The sequence below is a fragment of the Neofelis nebulosa genome, chromosome 12 (assembly GCF_028018385.1).
Source record: "Neofelis nebulosa isolate mNeoNeb1 chromosome 12, mNeoNeb1.pri, whole genome shotgun sequence".
Taxonomy (NCBI): domain Eukaryota; kingdom Metazoa; phylum Chordata; class Mammalia; order Carnivora; family Felidae; genus Neofelis; species Neofelis nebulosa.
In genome coordinates this window covers 66,608,574-66,629,920 of record NC_080793.1, presented here as the reverse complement: position 1 = coordinate 66,629,920, position 21,347 = coordinate 66,608,574, and the positions used below count along the sequence as shown (strand labels likewise).

The 21,347-nt window shown below is 39.8% G+C and overlaps 1 protein-coding gene and 1 non-coding gene across 16 annotated transcripts in view; both read left to right on the top strand.

The window, feature by feature from the left end:
- The window catches only part of AOPEP (aminopeptidase O (putative)), a 345,091-nt gene that overhangs the window by 1,551 nt on the left and 322,193 nt on the right, over positions 1–21,347 (top strand). The window lies entirely within an intron of this gene.
- On the top strand, positions 8,283–8,427 carry LOC131492301 (U4 spliceosomal RNA). The gene has a single exon (XR_009251998.1). It is a non-coding gene; the product is annotated as a U4 spliceosomal RNA (small nuclear RNA).

Here is a 21,347-nt window from a genome sequence, read left to right as displayed (position 1 = left end):
GAAACAGGCTCCAGGCTCCGAGCCATCAGCCCAGAGCCTGACGCGGGGCTCGAACTCACGGACCGTGAGATCGTGACCTGGCTGAAGTCGGACGCTTAACCGACTGCGCCACCCAGGCGCCCCTTGTTTGTTTGTTTTTAAATGACTCTGCTATAAATGACAAAATTCCAGCCTTTTCACAGTAGTCACATCTAATTGTGTGAGTTTATTCACTCATCTATCTAAATGATTTGACACTTTGTAATATCTTTAGTATTAAGTTCTTATATACCTGGAATTAAAATGCCTGGAAAGCTTAATTTATGATTCCCCCTAGACATACACACACACACACACACACACACACACACACACACACACATTCCTTAAGAATGAGATAAGTGGGAAGCAAGATTGCTCAGTACAACCCTTCTTCCTTCTTTTTAGACCCCTCAGGGAATGTGTAATTCATAATTTTGGAAAGTTTTACCCCTTTAAGAATTGAAAACCCTATTGACTATTTTGGATAGAAAAATTTTAAATGTCCTAAACAATTCCTTGCCTTCTTAAATACTAAGTATACTGATGTATTTTAATCTTTTCTTAATGTCTTAGAGCAGTCATTTTATTTATTTATTCTTTAATATTTATTTATTTTGGAGAGAGTTCAAGCAGGGGAGGGGCACAGTGAGGGGGACAGAGGATCTGAAGTGGGCTCTGTGCTAACAGCAGAGAGCCCAATGTGGGACTCGAACTCACAAACCATGAGATCATGACCTGAGCTGAAGTCTGACGTTCAACTGACTGAACCACCCTGATGCTGCTCAGAGCAGTCATTTTATTTTTTTAATTAAAAATTTTTAAATTTATTTTTTATTTTTATTTATTTATAATATAATTTATTGTCAAATTGGCAAACATACAGTGTGTGAAATGTGCTCTTGGTTTTTGGGGTAGATTCCTGTGGTTCATTGTTTACATACAACATCCAGTGCTCATCCCAACAAGTGCCCTCTTACTGTCCTGTGTTATAATTTGGTAATTTCCTCAGAGATTTTATTATATTTGACCACCCAAACTGCTTTGCATTTGGAGTTTACCTATACTTTATGTATTCCATTCCTCACTGTCACCAAGAGATAGTAAACCATAGTGATAAACCATAGGGATGGGGTTAGGGGGAGCGTGGGGTGGCTCCTGGGTGGCTGTCATGATCTCACGGTTTGTGAGTTAAGGCCCCTCGTTGGGCTCTGCGCTGGCTGCGTGGAGCCTGCTTGGGATTTTTTTCTCCCTCTGCCTCTGTCTCTGCCCTTTGTCTCCTCTTCTCTCTCTCTCTCTCTCTCTCTCTCTCTCTCTCAAAATAAATAAATAAACATTAAAAAAATAAAAACATTCAGGGACTGGGGAACCACACTTCCATTATTCAGGTCCTAGCTCTGTCACTTACTAGCAGCTCAGTGAGCCCAGACAGGACAGTTGACCCCTCTACACTTCAATTTGCTCATTTGTAAAATGGGAATAATAAGATACTTTTTATCAGAAGATGTTGTGAGGGTAAAGTGAGTTACTTTATGAAAAGGGCTTAGAACAAATCAGGCATATTGGAAGAGCCATGTAAGTGTTTGCTAATATTATTAGTCTAGTTTGGGCCTTAGGTTCTTTGAAAATTGCATTCTAGTTCTCTGAAAATTGTTATTCTTTGAATGATATTTGATATATAATATTTATGACTTTACTGGAGAATTAAATTATCCTAACTAGAGTGCCTTAACCATAGCCATTCTGGGAAAATGCTAATTTATTAAATTTACTTTCATTTTGTCTTTGAAATGCAATATGCTTTTTGGTTGCACTGTTTGGAGTGAAGACTTCAAATATTTCATGTTATTATATGTATCAAAATAATAGGCCTTTAATTTCTGTTTTGAATTTGGGGGATATTTCAGTGGTTTAAATTATGGTTTACCAATATATGGGAACCCACTCTACTTTTGAATTGAATACCAGTTGATTTATATATCTGTTTATTGTGCTCTGCACAGGTATGCTGTTGCTCTCATGTTATGATTCTATGTGGATAAATACCTCCTCATAGAACTAACCATTATGCATTGGTCACATATAAAGCTACCTTCTCAGTGTAATTCTCGTTTTCTGTCTTCAATGAGCTAAAAAAAAAATTGACTATATGCAAAATGAAATAATGTTCCTTATTGAATTTACAAAGTGTGTACCCATTTTCAAGCATGTATTTTAAACCAAGTTCAAGCTAGGAGTTGATATTGACTCCTTTGGTATCCCTAGTCAGGAACTTGAGAATAAGTGATCTACTTTTTTAATTTTAGTACCATTAAAGCTGATACTCATGTTAAAACTTCCTGTTGAAAATGTAGGTTGTATGTTTTAAAGATTTTGATTGTGGTAAAATATTCATAATATAAAATTAACTATTTTAACCATTTTTAAGCATATAATTCATTGCAATTAAGCACATTTGTAGTATTGTTTAATTATCACCATTATCCATTTCCATATTTTTTTCATCATTCCAAACAGAAACTCTATACCCATGAAAAAATGATTCCCTATTCCCCTCTCCCCCTCCCCCCAGCCCCTGGTAACCTCTATTCTACTTTCTGTTTCTATGAATTTACCTATTCTAGGTGGAGTCATACACTATCCTTTTGTATCTGGTTTATTTCACTTCATATATTTTCAGTGTTCACCCATGTTGTAGTAGAGTTCATCTGTGTGGTAGCATCTATCAGAATTTCATTCCTTTTATGGCTGAGTAACATTCCATTGTATGTGTATAGCATATACTATACTTTTGATGCATATTGAATCATGCTTTTATAGACTTCTCATTCCATATAGTATGAATTTAATACTTGGTGATTTGGTTTGTGAACTTCTAGAGGATGGGAATGGAAATACTTGAAATAATGTTATTGAACAGTAAACAAAATACCTGGTAATAGTGTTAAACTGGAGCTTGAGCATGCATTATAGTGTAATTTTTCTTCTCACCTATTATTTAGTCTAAATATAATAAGGGAAATAATAATCATGATAACATTACATAGTATTTCTACAGTGTTTACAGCATGCCCGGCATTATTCCAAGCACTTTACCTGTGAAGTAGGTACTATCACCATTCTCTTTTATAGATGAAGAAACCAGGCACAGAGAAAAGTAATTGAATTGTTAAAATTGCAAGGCTGGCAAAGTGGTGAAATTGGGATTTGAACTCAGGCTAGGTGGCTCCAGAGTTGATTTATCCTATGTTTTGTGTTGGCATTTGGCTCACTACCAATTTTGCAACGTAAATTCTCTTGCCTGCCACACTCTTCCTCTACCTTCTCTTTTTTTTTTTTTTTTTAAATTTTTTTTTCAACATTTTTTATTTATTTTTGGGACAGAGAGAGACAGAGCATGAACGGGGGAGGGGCAGAGAGAGAGGGAGACACAGAATCGGAAACAGGCTCCAGGCTCCGAGCCATCAGCCCAGAGCCTGACGCGGGGCTCGAACTCACGGACCGCGAGATCGTGACCTGGCTGAAGTCGGACGCTTAACCGACTGCGCCACCCAGGCGCCCCCTACCTTCTCTTTTTATACCATTTTTAAAATAGAACATTACTTCTGAGCTCAGTAGGTAACAGAAGAGCCTCTGAACCCAAATTGTCAAAAGGATGACAGGTGCTTCTTATTTGGCTGGGCGATAACATTTGAATGACATTCAAACTGCGTTTTCAAAGCTTAGTTCATATTATCTTTCTCTGAGAGCCTGTCTTTGAAAAAACAGATTTTGAAACGTTTTAAGATCTCATATTGCATATATATTTTTTTGGCATTGACTTTAGATGTCGCACAATTCCCGCACTCTTTTTCTGTGTGTAAAAAGAGTTTTTTGTTTATAACGTTACTGTCAGGATTGTTTATGGCACATTCATTTTGTTGCTAACTCATTACTCTGCATGGTTTGATTCCTGAAGAAATTATCTTCAGATAACATTTTTATATATATAATCAATTTCATTATAATTTTTTCTTGGCTTTTTCCTTTGTTTACATTTTATTTCTTTGACACTTGCAGTTGAAGGTTTGGTTTTTGAAACTGATGGGAATTGGGATATGCTTGATAGAGTTTGGCAGCAAAAGAGAGGTATATCAGCCTATTTCATTTGCAGTAATAGTGTTTTGCATATGTAGCAAGTATGGTGCATATTTGGAGGTATCAACTGTCTGAGTAATGTCTGGCGGAAATAGAATTATAGAATGAATGTTAAGGGTGCAAAGGGTCCTTAGATATTTCTCTCATACCCTTCATTCAGCAGTTGGGAATCTGAAGCCTGGGATGCTTAAATGATTTCCCTATATTCAAACGGTATTAGAATCCATTTTTTTAAAAAGAGTTCCAATGTTCTGTGTTCTTTTTAATCATACCTCATTGTACGTATGTAGCATCCTTACTTGTAAGAGGGACTCCCATTTTTACTCATATGTACTTAATCTTATAATACGTTCTAGGTGAGAGAGAATGACTTGAATTGGATAGGTTGCCAAGAGAATGAATTGATATGATGGATTCAAGAGGTATTCAAGTTAAATCAGTAAGACTTTGCAATTGTTTACGTGTGGCTGAGAGTAAGAAATCTGGGGTACTTGGGTAACTGAGTAGATGGTGGTGTTGTTCACTAGGAAAACTTAGAGGAGATCAGGACTGGGTGTATGAGGTCAAAGTGAATAGAGCATGGATTGCACATGAGAAAAATTGAAGCTAGAGCTGGAGGACACACCAGCATCTATGAAGGGGGAGAAGGAAGCACCAAATTGGCAGGAAGGGATAGAGGAGAATGGTATCACAAATACCAAAAGAGGAGAGAAATTTAAGGAGGGTACGGTCATGTGTATTAATGCTCCAGAATTCAGGACTGGAAGAACCTACTGCAGTTGATAAATAGGAAGTCATCTGCCTCCATTGTGGAATTTTTGTGGCACGGTAGGATGTAAGCAGTGGACTGGAAGGGAGATGGAATAATGGGGGTGGGAAGTGAAGACAGTCCTTTTTAGGAATTTGGCTGTGAGGGGAGAGAGAGAGAGAAGAGCTGGAGGGGAATGTGGGAGTAAGGAAGGGTTTTTGTTCATGTTCCCCCCCCCCACCCCCAAGAAGAGATTGGAACAATCACTTATTTCTGAGATGTAAAGGGTGGAGAGAGAGAGGATGAAGTTGAGGGAGGGGCCTTAGTGGCTGGATGATTGATGAAGCAGGGTTCCAGAGAAGGCCAGTGGGAGAGGATGTCACAGGCTGTGATCAGGGAGTCCTGGGACAGGAAGGACACTTACTCCACCTTCCTGGAAGGGACCGCTTGGGGAAGGGTGGGGATAAATGTGAATAAGTTTGTAGTTGGGGAGGGAATATGGGAAAATTCTTGCCTGATGGTAGCAAACTTTCCTAGATGAAGCGGGTAAATTTGCTGATATTGAGTGCTGATTCGGTGGAGGATTGGGGATAGAGGTAAAAGTTTAGAGTAGTCACTGAGGGGAAAGAACAGGAGTTGAGGGGGCAACTAGAGAGAGACACATGAAAGGTTGCCTGCCTGGTAATGCTGGGGGTCTCATTGAGGTTGGAATCTGTGAATATGTAGCATCCACCTTTTGCATGGTCGTGTGATATTTATTTAATAATTTATTTCTTTAGCTTTGGTTGAGTTCAGTACACTGACTTTAGAAGTAGAAAACTTGGGTGTTCAGTTGGTTGAAAGGTTTTATAGAATAGGTATCAGAAGGATGAAAGAGCAAGAGAATTGAGGTTAAAATGTTCTAAGAGTGATTGAAGAAAGGAACCACATTATCTAAAGAAGACCACAGAGTAGAGATTCTCAACTTCAGAAATGTAGAAGCTGTGGGGCTGTTTTGTGCGGTGTAGGATGTTTAGCCTTCTTGGCCTCTACCTACTATATGCCTCCCCCTCTAGTTGTGACCATCAAAAATATCTCCAAACATTGCCAGATACCCTCTGAGGGGCACTCCCCGATTGGAGCCTCTGTCCTAGAACCAGAGGGAGCAGATGCATTGAAGATAATGGAAAAGCCGAGGGACTGGAGTTTCAATATAATAAGAGTTGGTGAATAATTAAGAGAAAGAATAGGGAGAATAGGAAGCCATGCTCTGATACAAGATTATGGAAATGAAGTATTTAAGTGATGGAACTGTTCCAAGTAGTGAAAATGTCAAGAATGGACCATTGGTTCACCGAATGGAGTGAAGGCAAAGGTTGTTGGCACTGAGTAGGTAATTTGGGGAGAGAGAGAAAGCCTATAGTTACGGAACAAGCTGGGAAAGCAGCTGCCAGAACTGATTTTTTGGATGTTTGTTTCTTTACTCTATCCATTAAGTGTTTCTCAGTTCTTTTTCTAACATTATCAATTCCCTGACCAGGGACCTTCCTTCTGTAGTGTTTTAAAAAATCATGGTGGGGGCAGCGGGGGCACGTGGGTGGCTCAGTATCCGACTTCAGCTCAGATCATTATCTCATGGTTTGTGGGTTCTGGCCCCGCATCAGGTTCTGTGCTGACAGCTTAGAGCCTGGAACCTACTTCAGATTCTGTCTCCTTCTCTCTCTGCCCCTCCACAGCTCATGCTCTGTCTCTCTCTCTGTCTTTCAAAAATGAATAAATGTAAAAAAAAAAATATTTTTAAAAAAGTCATGGAATTTATTCAGCTTGGTTTTTGTAGTATTTTTTAGGTGAGGAGTTCTTTTTTGTTTCTTTTTCAGTATTTTCTTGATCTGATTTTGTGATCCTTTACTTATAAGTATATTACTTTTCAATAAGCCCAGGTTCTGTGCTGTGTGACCTAATTTCAGGGTATTTCTTTTGCATTTGGGCACCTCATTATGAAGTCTGCTATCTTTGGCAGAAGACGTATCAACATATCCTTAAATCTTACAACCTCTTAGAGATGTTCTTCTTTTCCCTTGCCTTCCCCCACCCCATTGCTTTCTCTTTTGCTCTTTATTATTTCATATTTATTATTTAAAAAAAATTTAATGTTTATTTTTGAGAGAGAGAGAGAGAGAGAGACAGAGTGTGAGCAGGGGAGGGGCAGAGAGAGAGGGAGACACAGAATCTGAAGCAGGCTCCAGGCTCTGAGCTGTCAGCACAGATCCCCACGTGGGGCGCGAACCCACGAGCTGTGAGATCATGACCTGAGCCGAAGTTGGACACCCAACCGACTGAGCCACCCAGGCGCCCCGTTTCATATTTATTTTTAAGCTGTGATTATATGTATGTGTGGTGTTGATTGACAAGTAATTACAGTGGACTCAGTAAGCTGGACATATTCATAGAATATGCCTTTAGATGCTTTTCCTATGTAATAATGCTTACTTTGCATTATTCATCAAGAAAGTGCAATAACTCCCACCTCTTTTACAAGGCATTAAAAAAAAACTTATCCACAGATATAAGCTGATGTAGGTTTTATTGTAATATCCCAAGTATTGTCTTGCAAAATAGGAAGTAAGTAGGTGGCATTAAAAGCCTTGACATTTTTACTTGATTCTTACATGAATTATTTTTTGTGAGTGCTGATCTATTAGATCAGTATTATACTATGTTTGATCTAGTATAATAAGTAGCTCTGTCTAGGAATATCCTATTATGGCTAAATCCCCTAATGGTGATGAACTGATTTTTTATGACCTTATTTCTATACTTAAATATGAGGATTTCCAAGAAAAAGATTAATCTGTTACTTCAATAAAGAACGATGACCAGTTTTTCTTGAGGACTTAATTTTGGTATTTAGGATCTAACACCTCAAAGGAGAAATGAGTTGTTCTCTCCAAACCACGAAAACGGACATTCATCCTAAGTACAAAAGCAGGCCAGAAACATTTTATCGCAGAAGTTGTGCTTTAAAAAGCAGCAGCATTACATCCCCATCGGTTGTTCTCTAGCGGCAGATGACACTTGACGATTTTTGTGCTCAGTCTGCAACCACATTCAGTATTGGACAAATATAAGATTCTTCAGTGATGGCATTCGAACACACGTATGCCCAAGAACTTTGTTGTTAGTAACAAATCATTTTGATTCTGAACATGGTTTAATGACTTTTCTAATAGAGTGTTTTAGGTTCTGGAAATACCATGGTCATAGAATATGTTTTGTTTAGTCATTTTCTTACAATGATTTAAGAAAGTCATATTTTTCACACTCCTTGTAAATTGTTAATGTTATGCAGTATTTGCAGCATTTAACCAGTTTATGGCTAACATTTAAAAAATATCCTTCCAGCTTTGTGCAGTGGCAGTATCGTAACCAATGAGATTTATCCGAGGCGCGATTATTGCTAATTGAAAACTTTCCTAAAAATATCCTTCCCTGTTGGGGCACCTCAGTGGTTCAGTTGGTTGAGCATCTGACTTTGGCTCAGGTCATGATCTCACAGATTGTGGGTTCGAGCCCCGTGTCTGGCTCTGTGCTGAAAGCTCAGAGCCCGGAGCCTGCTTTGGCTCCTTCTCTCTCTGCCCCTAACCCACTTGCATTCTGCCAGTGTCTGTCTCAAAAATAAATAAACATTAAAAAAATTTTTTTTTAAATATCCTTCCCTGTTGCTATTGTTCTGTATCATTCTCCGGGTCTATACTTTTTCCTTAAGCATATATCGAAGTCTCAAAGAAAAATGAATTTTTTTTTTTTAACGTTTATTTATTATTGCAAAACAGAGAGAAACAGAGCAAGAGCATGGGAGGGGCAGAGAGAAGGGGAGACACAGAATCTGAGGCAGACTCCAGGCTCTGAGCTGTCAGCACAGAGCCCGATGCAGGACTTGAACTCACAAACCACAAGATCATGACCTGAGCCGAAGTCAGATGCTTAACTGAGCCACCCAGGCGCCCTGAAAAATAAACTGTTTAACCTGCCTTTTAAATCATCCTAATTAATTTTAATATGGTCTCCAATTACATATGTTCAGTTGTATATTCAAATTGAAAAGATAATGGAGATCCTGGAGATCTTCTAAGATATTGAAGCTATATCAAATATGTTTTCTTTATTATCTTTCTCCCAAATGCTTTTCAGTTTCTAGGAATTAGTTGAAATCTCTTTTCTTGGGAAGGATGAACTGCATATATGTTCAGTTCACCACTGAGACCATGATAATCACTAGGAATATATTTTAAACCTCAGTGAGATGGATTTGAAAGCCATTTACAGAGAATGAGACACCTATTTGTAGTGTGTAAATTGTGGACCTATCTCTCAATGGAGAAATCTGTTATATATTTATTCCCATGGAAGAGCAGAGTGTAAATATTGAGATCTGAATGCTATTTCTAAAGAATCTAATTTTGTCAAATTTTGCCTTTGGGTACAGTACTCCTTTCCTTGTCCTTGGTTGTCTGTAGCTGTAGCCCTGTGACAATCACCAAATAAATCACTAAGTAGAGGGAGTCTGTCTTGATTTCTGGCTAAAGGAAATGTAGTTTCCTAACACAGGAACAGAGTGACCTCTTGCCCTTCCTACAGCTTTCCTGCTGTAGGAAGTATGGTTTCCTATAGAGGACAGAAAGGTTGTCCACGCAGGGTAGGAAGTGGGGGCTGTAAGGTCAGACAGAGTCCAGGAATTAGGGGAGGGATGTGAAGGGTATTTATCCCTGCAGATGCCAAGAAAGGACAAACTTTTCACCCATACTACAAGTTCTGAATGATGGAAACTTCTTGAAGATACTGAGAAGAGTCTTACACAAGAAGCCCTATGGAAAGTGGTTAGAGAATTTGCCAAGTGGAGCCATTTTTTAGCATCATTGAACTCCACAGTGAATCCTAAACAGTGTTGATTGGGAGGAGACCAGAGTTACTATAACCAGAGTTAGATTAAGCCAGTGGTTCTCAAAGTCTGGTTGCTAGACCAGCAGTGTCAATATGGAATTTGTTAGAAATGCACATTCTTGGAGCTCACTAGTTGGTATTTTAACAAGATCTTATTATTTTTTTTTTTTTTACGTTTCTTTATTTTGAGTAAGAGCACATGAGCAGGGCAAGGGCAGAGAGAGGGAGAGAGACAACCCCAAGTAGGTTCTGTGCTGTCCTTGCAGAGCATGACACGGGGCTTTACCCCACCATGATCATGAGATCATGACCTAAGCCGAAATCAAGAGTCAGACGCTTAATGGATTGAGCAACCCAGGTGCCCCTCACCAGATCATTCTTATGCATGTGATCCTCAGCCTACGCTTTGAGAAACACCGTGCTAGATCTTTGAGAAAAGCAGTAATTTATTGGATTACAATTTTATCCTTGAGGAGTTCTGAGATACAGATGTGTTCCTGAATTGCTGGAGATATTCACAGATATGAATCTTAATTGCTAGCAGTGAAGCTCTCTGAATATTTAATACTCACTAGTAAATTGTATAGAGATGCTTGGGATAAAGTTCTAGAAATCATGAGTATCCTTCCTAGGTTAAAGATGCCCCCCAAAGGCCAGTTGGACAGTATAACATTATAACACAAAACCAGTCAGATTTAAAAATTTGTTGTATATAGTTCATGTTTTCCAAATAGTCTTTAGGAAGCCTACGTTTATAGTTATGGGGCTACATATTAAAACTTTATACAGAAAAGGAATGGATTTAGTTGAGAAAATACTGGAAAAGTGTATCTTTTTGCAGCCTCCAAGCCATGTGTTAGAAGCCAAAAAGGGATCAATAGTATTAAGAAAATACTGTGTCAGTGTGCCTATAGGCTAGTACCCTAAGTTCACTGTTGGGGCAGGAGTAGATTTATCTAAAATGATATATGATTTTTTACTGCATAGAATTATATAAAAATTGTTTTATCTAGTTACCAGAAAAATGATCCAAGAACAAAAATTGGGGCAGGAAGCATCTCTCTCTCTCTCTCTCTCTCACACCCTCCCCCCTTCCCTCTCCCAGTTCTCTTTGGAGACAGCCTCAGTTACCGGCTTTCTCTATGCCTCACTACCTAGGACTCAGTTAGGGCTTCTTGAAATGAATAAGAATAAAGGCAGTGACTTATAATTGTGTCACTTATTTAGGATAGATAACTACAAAAAGAGGTAGTCCTCTTTGCAGTGTGAAAAGGAAGTGAAAAAAAAGTGGTTAGATATCCAGTGTCTTCAGGGTGTTTTTTTTTTTTTTTTGAGGGGTGTGAGGGCATGGTGTCATGACATCCCCCATCAGGAATGGGGGTAAGCTCCTTTCAGGAAGCTGTTTCAAACCACCTACGGTGCTAATATTTCAGAATGAAATCTAACCCATATGTCTTCTAGATGGGAGGAACAGGTGTGGTAGAGCCCAGACTCTTTCTTTGCCCTAGAATACTACTTTAGGAGTGGGCCCTTCTGCAGGCTTTCAGTACTGGTGTTGGCAGGAAGGAAGCAGGATAAATAAAAAGCCCTGCCCACCTGTCCATTAGGCAGTCGGTCTTCTGCCAAGTTCAGCTCTGTGGCTGTAGCAAGAACCCAAGAATTTGTAAAGAGGACCTAGCATCCTTGTTCTTTCAGCTGCTTCCCTCATGGAGGCCTACTGCCTGCCATCTTTCTGTACCATCCACTCCAGTGTTATTCTCAAATACGTTTTCTTGGCTGAATGCCAGCCCTGTGGCTCCCACTGATAATGTGCCTTCATAGAGTAGGACAGTCCTAAATTTTGCTGCAAAGTGGCTTTTGAACATTCTGATTTCCTTAACAGTTTTTAAAGTGTAGATACAGATATGTTACCAGGCTCAGCTGATTTTTTAAAACCAGTGTTTTCTTGACTTGTGTGCAAGATGATTTAAAGTGGTACATGGATAAGCATCTTTTGAATTTTAATAGTTATGTGTCCATTTTAATATACGGTGGAAAAATGTAAATTAGCCAGTCAAACCCATGATTTCATGGATATTATAAAAGTTGAGTCAGTGGTAAAGTGGATTGAAGAAAAAGTATTTAATAAATAACAAGGTGGTATGAAGATGGCAAAAATACTGAAGGTGGTACATACATGACCGAAGTTTAGGAGATACTCAGGGCTTACACTTTTTGAAATAGTCTTTAAAACAATATACAAAATAAATTCTGAGGTTGAAATGCCATGCCATGTTGGAAGATGTGCACTGGGTGTAGCATAGATCTTTAACTACAAGTTCCTATTCAAGTCAATGTACATCTCTTTTATTTAAAAAAATTTTTTTTAACGTTTATTCATTTTTTGAGAGACAGAGCATGAGTGGGGGAGGGGCAGAGAGAGAGGGAGACACGGGATCCGAAGAAGGCTCCAGGCTCTGAACTGACAGCACAGAGCCCAACATGGGGCTCAAACTCACAGACTATGAGATCTTGACCTGAGCCGAAGTCGGATACTTAACCGACTGAGCCACCCAGGCGCCCCAATGTACATCTCTTTTAAATGGCCCTTTTAAAACATGAAGCTTATACTAATCCTTGCTAATATCATTGATACGTTTTTACTGAGTCTTTTCTAAATTATGTAAGATTTTCTATCTTCTGTAGGACATGGGTAAGAAAACCACTGTAAGACTTTGTTAAAACAGTTTGCTGTTCTTTTTTGCCACTTTTAAAAATAATAGCTTTGGGGCACCTGGCTGGCTCTATTGGTAGAGAATGCAACTTTTGATTTCCGGGTCATGAGTTCAAACCCTAAATTGGGTGTAGAGCCTACTTAAACAAATAGCTTTGTTGAGATGTAATTTACATACCATAAAATTTAGCCTCTAAAACTGTATAATTCAGTGGCTTTTAGGATATTCACAGAGTTGTGCAGCCATCTCCTCTGTCTAATTTTCAGGTATTATCATCACTCCAAAAGATATTTTGGACTCCTAAACAATATTTTAAAATACCTGAGGTCTTTGGGGCACTTGGGTAGCTCAGTTGGTTAAGTGTCTGACTCTTGATCTTGACCCCGATCATGACCTCCCAGTTCATGGGTTCGAGCCCCATATTGGGCTCTGTGCTGACAGTGCAGAGCCTAGTTGGGATTCTCTTTCTTCTTTCTCTGCCCCTATCCCACTCTCACTCTCTCTTGAAATAAACTTTTGAAAAATTAAAAAAAAAAAAATTAAAATACCTGGAATCTTTGAATAGCTACTAGATGACTTCTGTTGGTGTGTTGTAGAGGAGCCTCGTGCAGTGAGTGGGAACTGAATTTTGAGTCTCTTGTTGTCATGGATTCAAGGAGTCTGTATCTGTCATCTGTTTTTGCTAGTAAAATGTATTTTCCTATGAGCCAGAGCAGTGACTTTTTCTCTGTAGCAGAATGTTCATTAATAAACTATTTTCACAATACCTCTTTAAGTACTGAGTTTCCAAAATAGTTTCTATTTAAAAATAGTGTTTTTCAACAATTCTAGAAGAGGAAATCTTATGGAAAAAGCTGATATTTTTGTCTATATTTTCTTTTCCGATTTCTTTATTTTTACCCTACTGAACTCTGTAACCCAGCTCTATTAATCTAGATCTTGTTTCCACTCTATGAATATTTATAGATAATAATAAATTATATTAATTCTCTTAATGGAGTTTGAAAAGTTTTGTTAACTTTTATCCTAGCACAAAAATTCCTGGGTGGTCTGATAAAACCCTCATCTTTATTAAATATTAAGCCAGTTCTTTTAATTAATTTTTTTTTTTTTGAGAGAGAGAGAGAGGGTGCAGTGAGGGGCAGAGAGAGAGAGAGAGAGAGAGAGAGAGAGAGAGAGAATCCCAAAAGGGGCAGAGAGGGAGAGAGAGAAGCGGGGCTCACCCAAAGCAGTGTTCGAGTTCACCCACTGTGGGGCTTGAGGTCACCAACTGTGAGATCATGACCTGAGCTGAAGTTTGATGCTTAACCGACTGAGCCACCCAGGTGGCTTTTTATGTTTAAAGGCTGTATTAACTGAATTATGTCTACTAAAATGTTCAATAGTTATTTATCTTGGACCTGTAGTGTACAAAGCACTTCATGTAATAATAGCCCTTCCTTTTGCTTCTGCTGAAGTCCTGCCTGATTTCAACCATTGTACTCAAATTCTGCAGTGAGGACAGCGAATGAATTTGAGCACGAGCTGGGATTATGAAGGTTTTAGAACCATTGTTGGGTGAGTAGCAGGTGAAAGAACTGAGCTTGGAAGAGAAGACTTGGGCAGTATCATGAGGGCTCTCCCAGCCATTCCGAGTTTGTCTTGTTCTGGAGAGTAGTGGGGGAAGTTGGTGTGAAAGACGCATATGTCAACAAGGCTGGAACTTCTGCCAGCTGAGGAGGCCTACAACATGAGTTTGTGTTCTCATGTTCTAATTTCCATCCTTAAATACCTTTCCACCATCTTTCAGTTCCTAGAATATCTTGTCCAGTGTCTGATGGTAAGAATGGTTTCTGGACAGTATTTTGGCTATTCATGGATATATGGAATGTTACATTATTACATGAATGCATGATTTTATCTTTAACACATAGAATACAAACATGTAGCATTGTTTGGTATAATGCAGTTTTATGTAGTTGTGTTATTAGGTCAGGATTTAAATTTACTTTGCATTTGGTGTATGTGGAAGATTTTGTTGCTCCTTGAAATGTAGGATCTATAGAATAGTATAAACCCTCTTGCCCATAAACAACAGAATATGGTGTTAAGAGTGGTGGGGAAGACTCTGGTAACAGTGGGTGTCCATGTTTGTATGGGGATATGGGGATAGTCCTTGACCTGTTTCACTGTTGCTTGTGTCATTCAACTTACAGGGTTAGGATCTAACGAGCTTTGCTGCACTTGAAATGGGTATTTTTGATCTAGGCTTGGACTGTATTTGAGGTAATACAGTATAGTGCTGATCTAGGGTCTAGAGCCAGACCATAAGAATCTAAATTTCAACTATGGCATCTAATAACTGTGAACTTAGGGAAGTTATCTTAACCTCTCTGGGCTTCAGTTTACTCATCTGTAAAATGGAGATAACGGACCTCACTGGATAGTGAGGAGTAAATGAAATTATGTATTTAATATGCCTTGCTTATCTCATAGCAAGTACCCAATAGATGTTAGATGCAGTTGCTAATTGTTATTCATACTGGGATATAAAGGTCAAGTGCCTTCTCAAAGATTTCTAAATAGTCCAGATGAGTTCTGAATTGACTGAGTCCCCAAAGGAAAAAGACTCTGGTCTTCTTGGTCTTTCCAAGGACTTTTAGATTCATGTTGCTTGTTTGGGACCAACACATTCTAGGGAAGTTTTGGGTGAATGGCATTCTCCTGGCTGGCGATAATCTGGATATCTTCCACACTTTGTTCCTGGAACCTCTGAAACATGGAGCGTTTGTGGGATGGGAGTTTCTCTGGCATTTTTTCAAAGTCCATGGCTGAATGTGCAGATACTCCAAAGAAATATTCCAAGAACACTTTGAAATATATCAGAGCACTTTGAAAAATTGTACCACCTTATGCTACAGGAGAAAAGCAGTATATTTGTCTCAAGGGAGATATAGTAAAGGACACAAAGAGTTTAAGTTAATAGGATGACAAAGTGTACTATATCTAAATCTTCATGAGTGTCATAAAACTATACTCAATTTTATAAGATTGAGGTATTCATTCAACAAGTGTCGATTAAGCACTTATTCATACTGGTTAGCTTTGAGTGTTAGTTAGCTAGGAGAGTGTTAGGAAACCCCTTGGCTTTTGTTGCTAAGACTGCTTCTCAAATCAAGGTAGGATCTTCATGCTCTTTTCCTGGTGGCAGATTTCAGGGGCTTATCCTGGTTTTCTCTCTCAGAACTGCCTCCACCCACTCCTTTCCTGGGATTTTATTTTTCCCAAGACTGGCTGCAGATAGGCTACACTATCCTTAGCTTTCACCTTTCCTTGTTGCCCCTATGGTTATCTTCAGATCCTTGTGGGATTCAGGATTTTACTGCTAATCCTTATGGAAAAAATAGAAGGCGGCTAACAAATGCAGAGTTTAAAGATTTGGTGTTTTTACAATTATAGTTACCAATTCAGTGCTAAGATAGTAACTGTTAGAATTAAGACTGAAAGACAATTGAAAAATAACTAGGGCTTCTCTTTTCCTTATGCTGAACATGAAGCTCACCAAGTATATTCTATTCTATATTTTTTGTCTCTTCTACCCCCTTGAAAATCCTTTTTCTATCTCTTCTATCCCCCGTGAAAATCCTTCTTTCCAACAACACAGAGATTGATGGAATCAAGAGAGAGCCTTAAGAATCCTCCCTGATAGGGCGCCTGGGTGGCGCAGTCGGTTAAGCGTCCGACTTCAACCAGGTCACGATCTCGCGGTCCGTGAGTTCGAGCCCCGCGTCAGGCTCTGGGCTGATGGCTCGGAGCCTGGAGCCTGTTTCCGATTCTGTGTCTCCCTCTCTCTCTCTGCCCCTCCCCCGTTCATGCTCTGTCTCTCTCTGTCCCAAAAAAAATAAATAAAAAAAAAAACAAAAAAAAAAAAAAAGAAAAGAATCCTCCCTGATATCAAGTATGTAGTTTGCATTCCCAAAGAGCTCCTAATAGGATGATAACATGTTTTAACATGGACCCGGCATTTGTTTTAATCAGGTATGATCAGGTGACAGACATGGAGACGAGTTGTCTTTGAAAGAAAAGTTTCTTATTTACAGTTCCCAAGAGGAGGGGGCATACCCCTAAAGCCACACATGGGAGCACCAGGGTTGGTCAGGAGGCAGAAGAGCAAGGGTAGAGCAGGAGCCTGAGCCTTTATTGTGGTTTCTGGGGAAGACCAGGCAGGGCAAAGTCAGCAGACTTAGGACTGGCTAGTTTGAGTCCTTTTGGAGGGGTCTGGGCTTTTGGGGTGGTCCCTAGTCCTTGATAGCTTGCCCTGGGAAGAATTGGGGCTGGGGGAATATTGGCTTGGTGTATGAGTATTAAAGGAGGTGGTTGGGAGCAACTTCTTACTCAACATGTCTCCAAAGGGAAGGGAAATAAAAGCAAAAATGAACTATTGGGACTTCATCAAGATAAAAAGCTTCTGCACTGCAAAGGAAACAATCAAAAAAACTAAAAGGCAGCCAACAGGATGGGAGAAGACACTTGCAAACATATTGGATAAAGGGTTATTATCCAAAGATCTATAAAAAACTAACCAAACTCAACACACTAAAAACAAATAATCCAGTGAAGAAATGGGCAGAAGACATGAATAGACACTTTTCCAAAGAAGACAGCCAGATGGCCAACTGACACATGAAAAAATGCTCAACATCACTCATCATCAGGGAAATACAAATCAAAACCACCTTGAGATACCACCTCACACTGGTCAGAGTGGCTAAAATTAACTCAGGAAACAGCCGATGCTAGTGAGGATGTGGAGAAATGGGAGCCCTCTTGCACTGCTGGGAATGCAAACTGGTGTAGCCGCTCTGGAAAACAGTGTGGAGGTTCCTCAAAAAATTAAAAATGGAACTACCTTACAACCCAGCAATTGCACTATTAGGAATTTATCCAAAGGATACAGGAGTGCTGATTCATAGGGGCACGTATACCCCCAATGTTTATAGCAGCACTTTGAACAATAGCCAAATCATGGAAAGAGCCCAAATGTCCATCAACTGATGAATGGATAAAGAAGATGTGGTTTATATATATCCTGCCATTTGCAATGACGTGGATGGAACTGGAAGGTATTCTGCTGAGTGAAATAAGTCAGTCAGAGAAAGATATCCTATGTTTTCACTCATATGTGGAACTTGAGAAACTGAACAGAAGACCATGGGGGAAGAGAAGGGGAAAAAAATAGTTTCAAACAGAGAGGGAGGCAAACCCATAAAAGACTCTTAAATACAGAGAACAAACTAAGGGTTGATGGGGGCTGGGGAGAGGGGAAAATGGGCGATGCGCACTGAGGAGGGCACTTGTTGGGATGAGCACTGGGTGTTGTATGTAAGCGATGAATCATGGGAATCTACCCCCGAAACCAAGAGCATACTGTATGCAATGTGTGTTAGCTAACTTGACCATAAATTATATTAAGAAAAATAAAATAAAGAGAAAATTAAAAAGATAAAAAGAGGTGGTTGGGGATGTGAATTCTGGATTGGTTGATTTGCATATTGGCTAGCCCTGGAAAGACTTGTCTGTCTGGGGGCAGCAGGGCCCCAAGATGTCAAAGCATCATCAAATACAGAAAATGAAAACCATGATTAACAGATCTCCTGTCTGGTAGACCTGTGCTTTTATCACAGAAGGGACTCTTTCAGCAGCGTTTTACTGACTGATACAAAACATGGTAACGTGGCTCCCTGACCTTCAGGAACTTACAGTCTAGCTTAATAGAGAAAGCCTGCACGCATCAGTGACTGGTCATGCAGGGCACAAGGTTATGTACTGGGGAGATCTCCAGAGTGTCCTGGAAGTTCAGTGGAAGGGGAGACAGAGTGTCCTGGAAGCAGTAGAGGGCAGTGGTTAGGAGGATGGGCTGCTGGGTTCATCCGGCTTTGTCATTTATTCGCTGTGTGGTTTTGAGCAAGTTACTTAATCCGCATGTTTTAGTTTCCTCATCTGTAAAATGAGTTTAATAATAATAGTACTCATCTCATAGAGTTACTTGAGGAGTAAATTAGTTAATACATGACAAATGCTTAGAACAAAACCTAGCACTTAACAAGTATTCAGTGTTAGCTGTTGGTAGAGCTGTGGGGGAAAGTTTGATTGAGTAGATAGAATTGATTATTTACCATAAAGAGAAGAGAGAAGGGAAGTGTTCCTTTTTTTGGGGGCGTGGGTTGGTGGGTGACTGGAAGGGAGCCTGACAGTTCAGGAAATGAGAGGTTAGTCTGGTAGGATAAGACTGAAAAAATAGGTTGGTAAGAGTTCTGAATGCCAAGGAGTTTGCATTTTTCTTTAATAGAAATTCATTCAAGGTGCTTTTTTTTTTTAGTAGAGCCAGGATATTAAATTCACACTTCAAGAATCAGTCGTGGTAAGTATGGTTTTAGAGAGAGGAGAGGCTTGGTACAGAGTGTATGAGTCAGAATAGGTTAAGTTAGCATAGTAACAAATAACTCTAAAATCTTTGTGGTTTTAACAAGGTAAAGGTATGTTTCCTGCTAATGCTGCATGTCTATCACAGCTCAACTGGGGACTCTACTTATAATCATCCAGGCTGACAGAAAAGCCACCCTCTCATGTTTTGTTTGCCCAAAGAGAGAAGAGAGCACTCTGGAAGGTCATGCACTAGCAATTAAATATTAGGCCTGGAAGTGACACTCATGCTTCCATTTATAACTTATTGGCTAGAACTAGATGGCAGTCACAGGCTACCAGAAATTGCAGTCCTTCTATGTATGAGGATTAGGGACTGGGGAAGAAGAACTGGGAATATTTGTAAATAGCACTAATGACTGCTCACCACCCATGGAGACTCATTTAGAGGGTTGTTGTATAATAGTTCAAGTGTGTGGTCTTAGTGTATGGATTAGAGTTGTCCCAGGCAATGTGGAGAAGAGCTGGATAAAAGAAAGAATTTGAAGGAGTAGAATTTAAAGGTTGATAATTGATTGGGTAGAGTTACAAAGGAGGGAGGAGTCAAGATGAGGCAGAACTCTTAGACCCAGTGGAAGGTGATGCTGCCATAGCAGACAGAAGTGTGGAAGTTGGTGTGTGTTAGGGAATGGTAGGGGCCCAGTCCATGCCCTGCAGGCCTCTGGAGCAGTGCTCCTTAAGGAGTAGTCTGCCAGCCAGTGCTCAAACAGAGAGTAATCATTTAAAAACTATTATAGTGGGGTGCCTGGGTGGCTCAGTCAGTTGAGTGTCCCACTCTTGATTTCAGCTCAGGTCATGATTTCATGGTCCTGAGATTGAGCCCCATGTCAACACGGATGCTGCTTGGGTTTCTCTCTCTCCCTCTCTCTCTGCCCTTCCCCCTCTCGTTCTCTCTCTCTCTCTCTCACTCAATAAATAAACATTAAAAAAACTATTATAGTAATTATTTTCTTCTTTCCCATGTTATGGTTTATTCTGGTTGCGCTTGTGTTAAATCCGATGATAAAATAATCAGGGCTTGTGTTTTGTAGGGTTTTTTTTCTTTTTGTGATTTGTTTTCATTATGTTTTACAAAAGTGTTGACCTGTAACGGGAAAAAATAACTAGCCCTTCGCCACAGATAGTTTGAGAAGTATTGCTTTGAAGGTAAGGACAGGGACTTAAAGACAGAGCTGGAGGTAAGGAGCTGAGTCCTTTCCATAGGGAGGTTAGTTGAGTACCAGAGATGTGAGCAAAAGACAGATTCCAGAATGAGAAGAGGGCCCAGGACTGTGAGCCTGGGGGACATCCAATGTCTGAGAGCAGAGATGTAAGAGGGGGTGTAGACAGTATAGTCTCCTAGGAATCATTGGAGGTGATGGGAGATTAGTAGTGACAGATGCCACAGAGAGTCAAGGAAAAGGACTGAGGTCAAGCTAGATTTGGCAAGAAGAAAATCCCTGTGAATGTTTAAAAATAAACTTTTAGTGAAGTGGTATGGTCAGATACCAGATTTCAACATTGTAAGAAATGTGTGATCATAAAATAGAAGAGGGTATGGGCTATTGGCTGGGAAAGTTTGATAGTAAGACAGAGGCAAAAGCTCGAATGGTACTGTTGGGCCAAGTAAGGGAAAGCATATTTTGCTGTTACTGGGGTTTTTTGTTGTTGTTGTTGTTGTTGTTTTGTTTTATTTTGTTTTGTTTGCTGTAGGAGAACCTGAGCAGCTTTAAAGGCTCCTATCAGCTGGGAGGTGGGAGAGTAGATGTGGGAAGGAAGGAGGCGGTGGCCGTGTTCATGGCAGGAGCAGGAGTGGAGAGCAGAGGTCATGAGTGAGCCTGGGGGGGTGGGAATGGGCTCTGCCTGAACAGGAATGGAGCATAACCCAGTAACTGCTGGTAGATGGCAAACTGAGGGTGGTTAGCAGGAGAAATGGATGGGAACTCGCAAGTCTCTGTGGCTTCAAAACCGGAAAATGCACGGTAGGGCATTACAGGGGTGAAACACTGATGTGGTCCGAGTTCAGTGAGCAGGGACTCAGAAGCCCTGTTGAGAGCATTGGTGAAATGGCTCGAAACAGCATGGGTCCAGCCTGGGAAATTCAGCTTCATACTCAAATCACTGCTCAGTAAATAGGAGTTACTGAGAGACAGAGTCCTGGGGAGATGGTGAGTGGGCGTCGTATAATCCTGATCATGGTTCAAAGAAGAATAAAAATGTGGTAAGAAATGGACTTAACATAAAATTATTTAATTAAACTTACATCTGATATTTAGAAACACAATTGTTATTCATTAAAAGTATGAAAAAATACAAGTATGTTTTAGGTACTGTAAACATTATAATATTTGAAATGCACCTTAAAACCC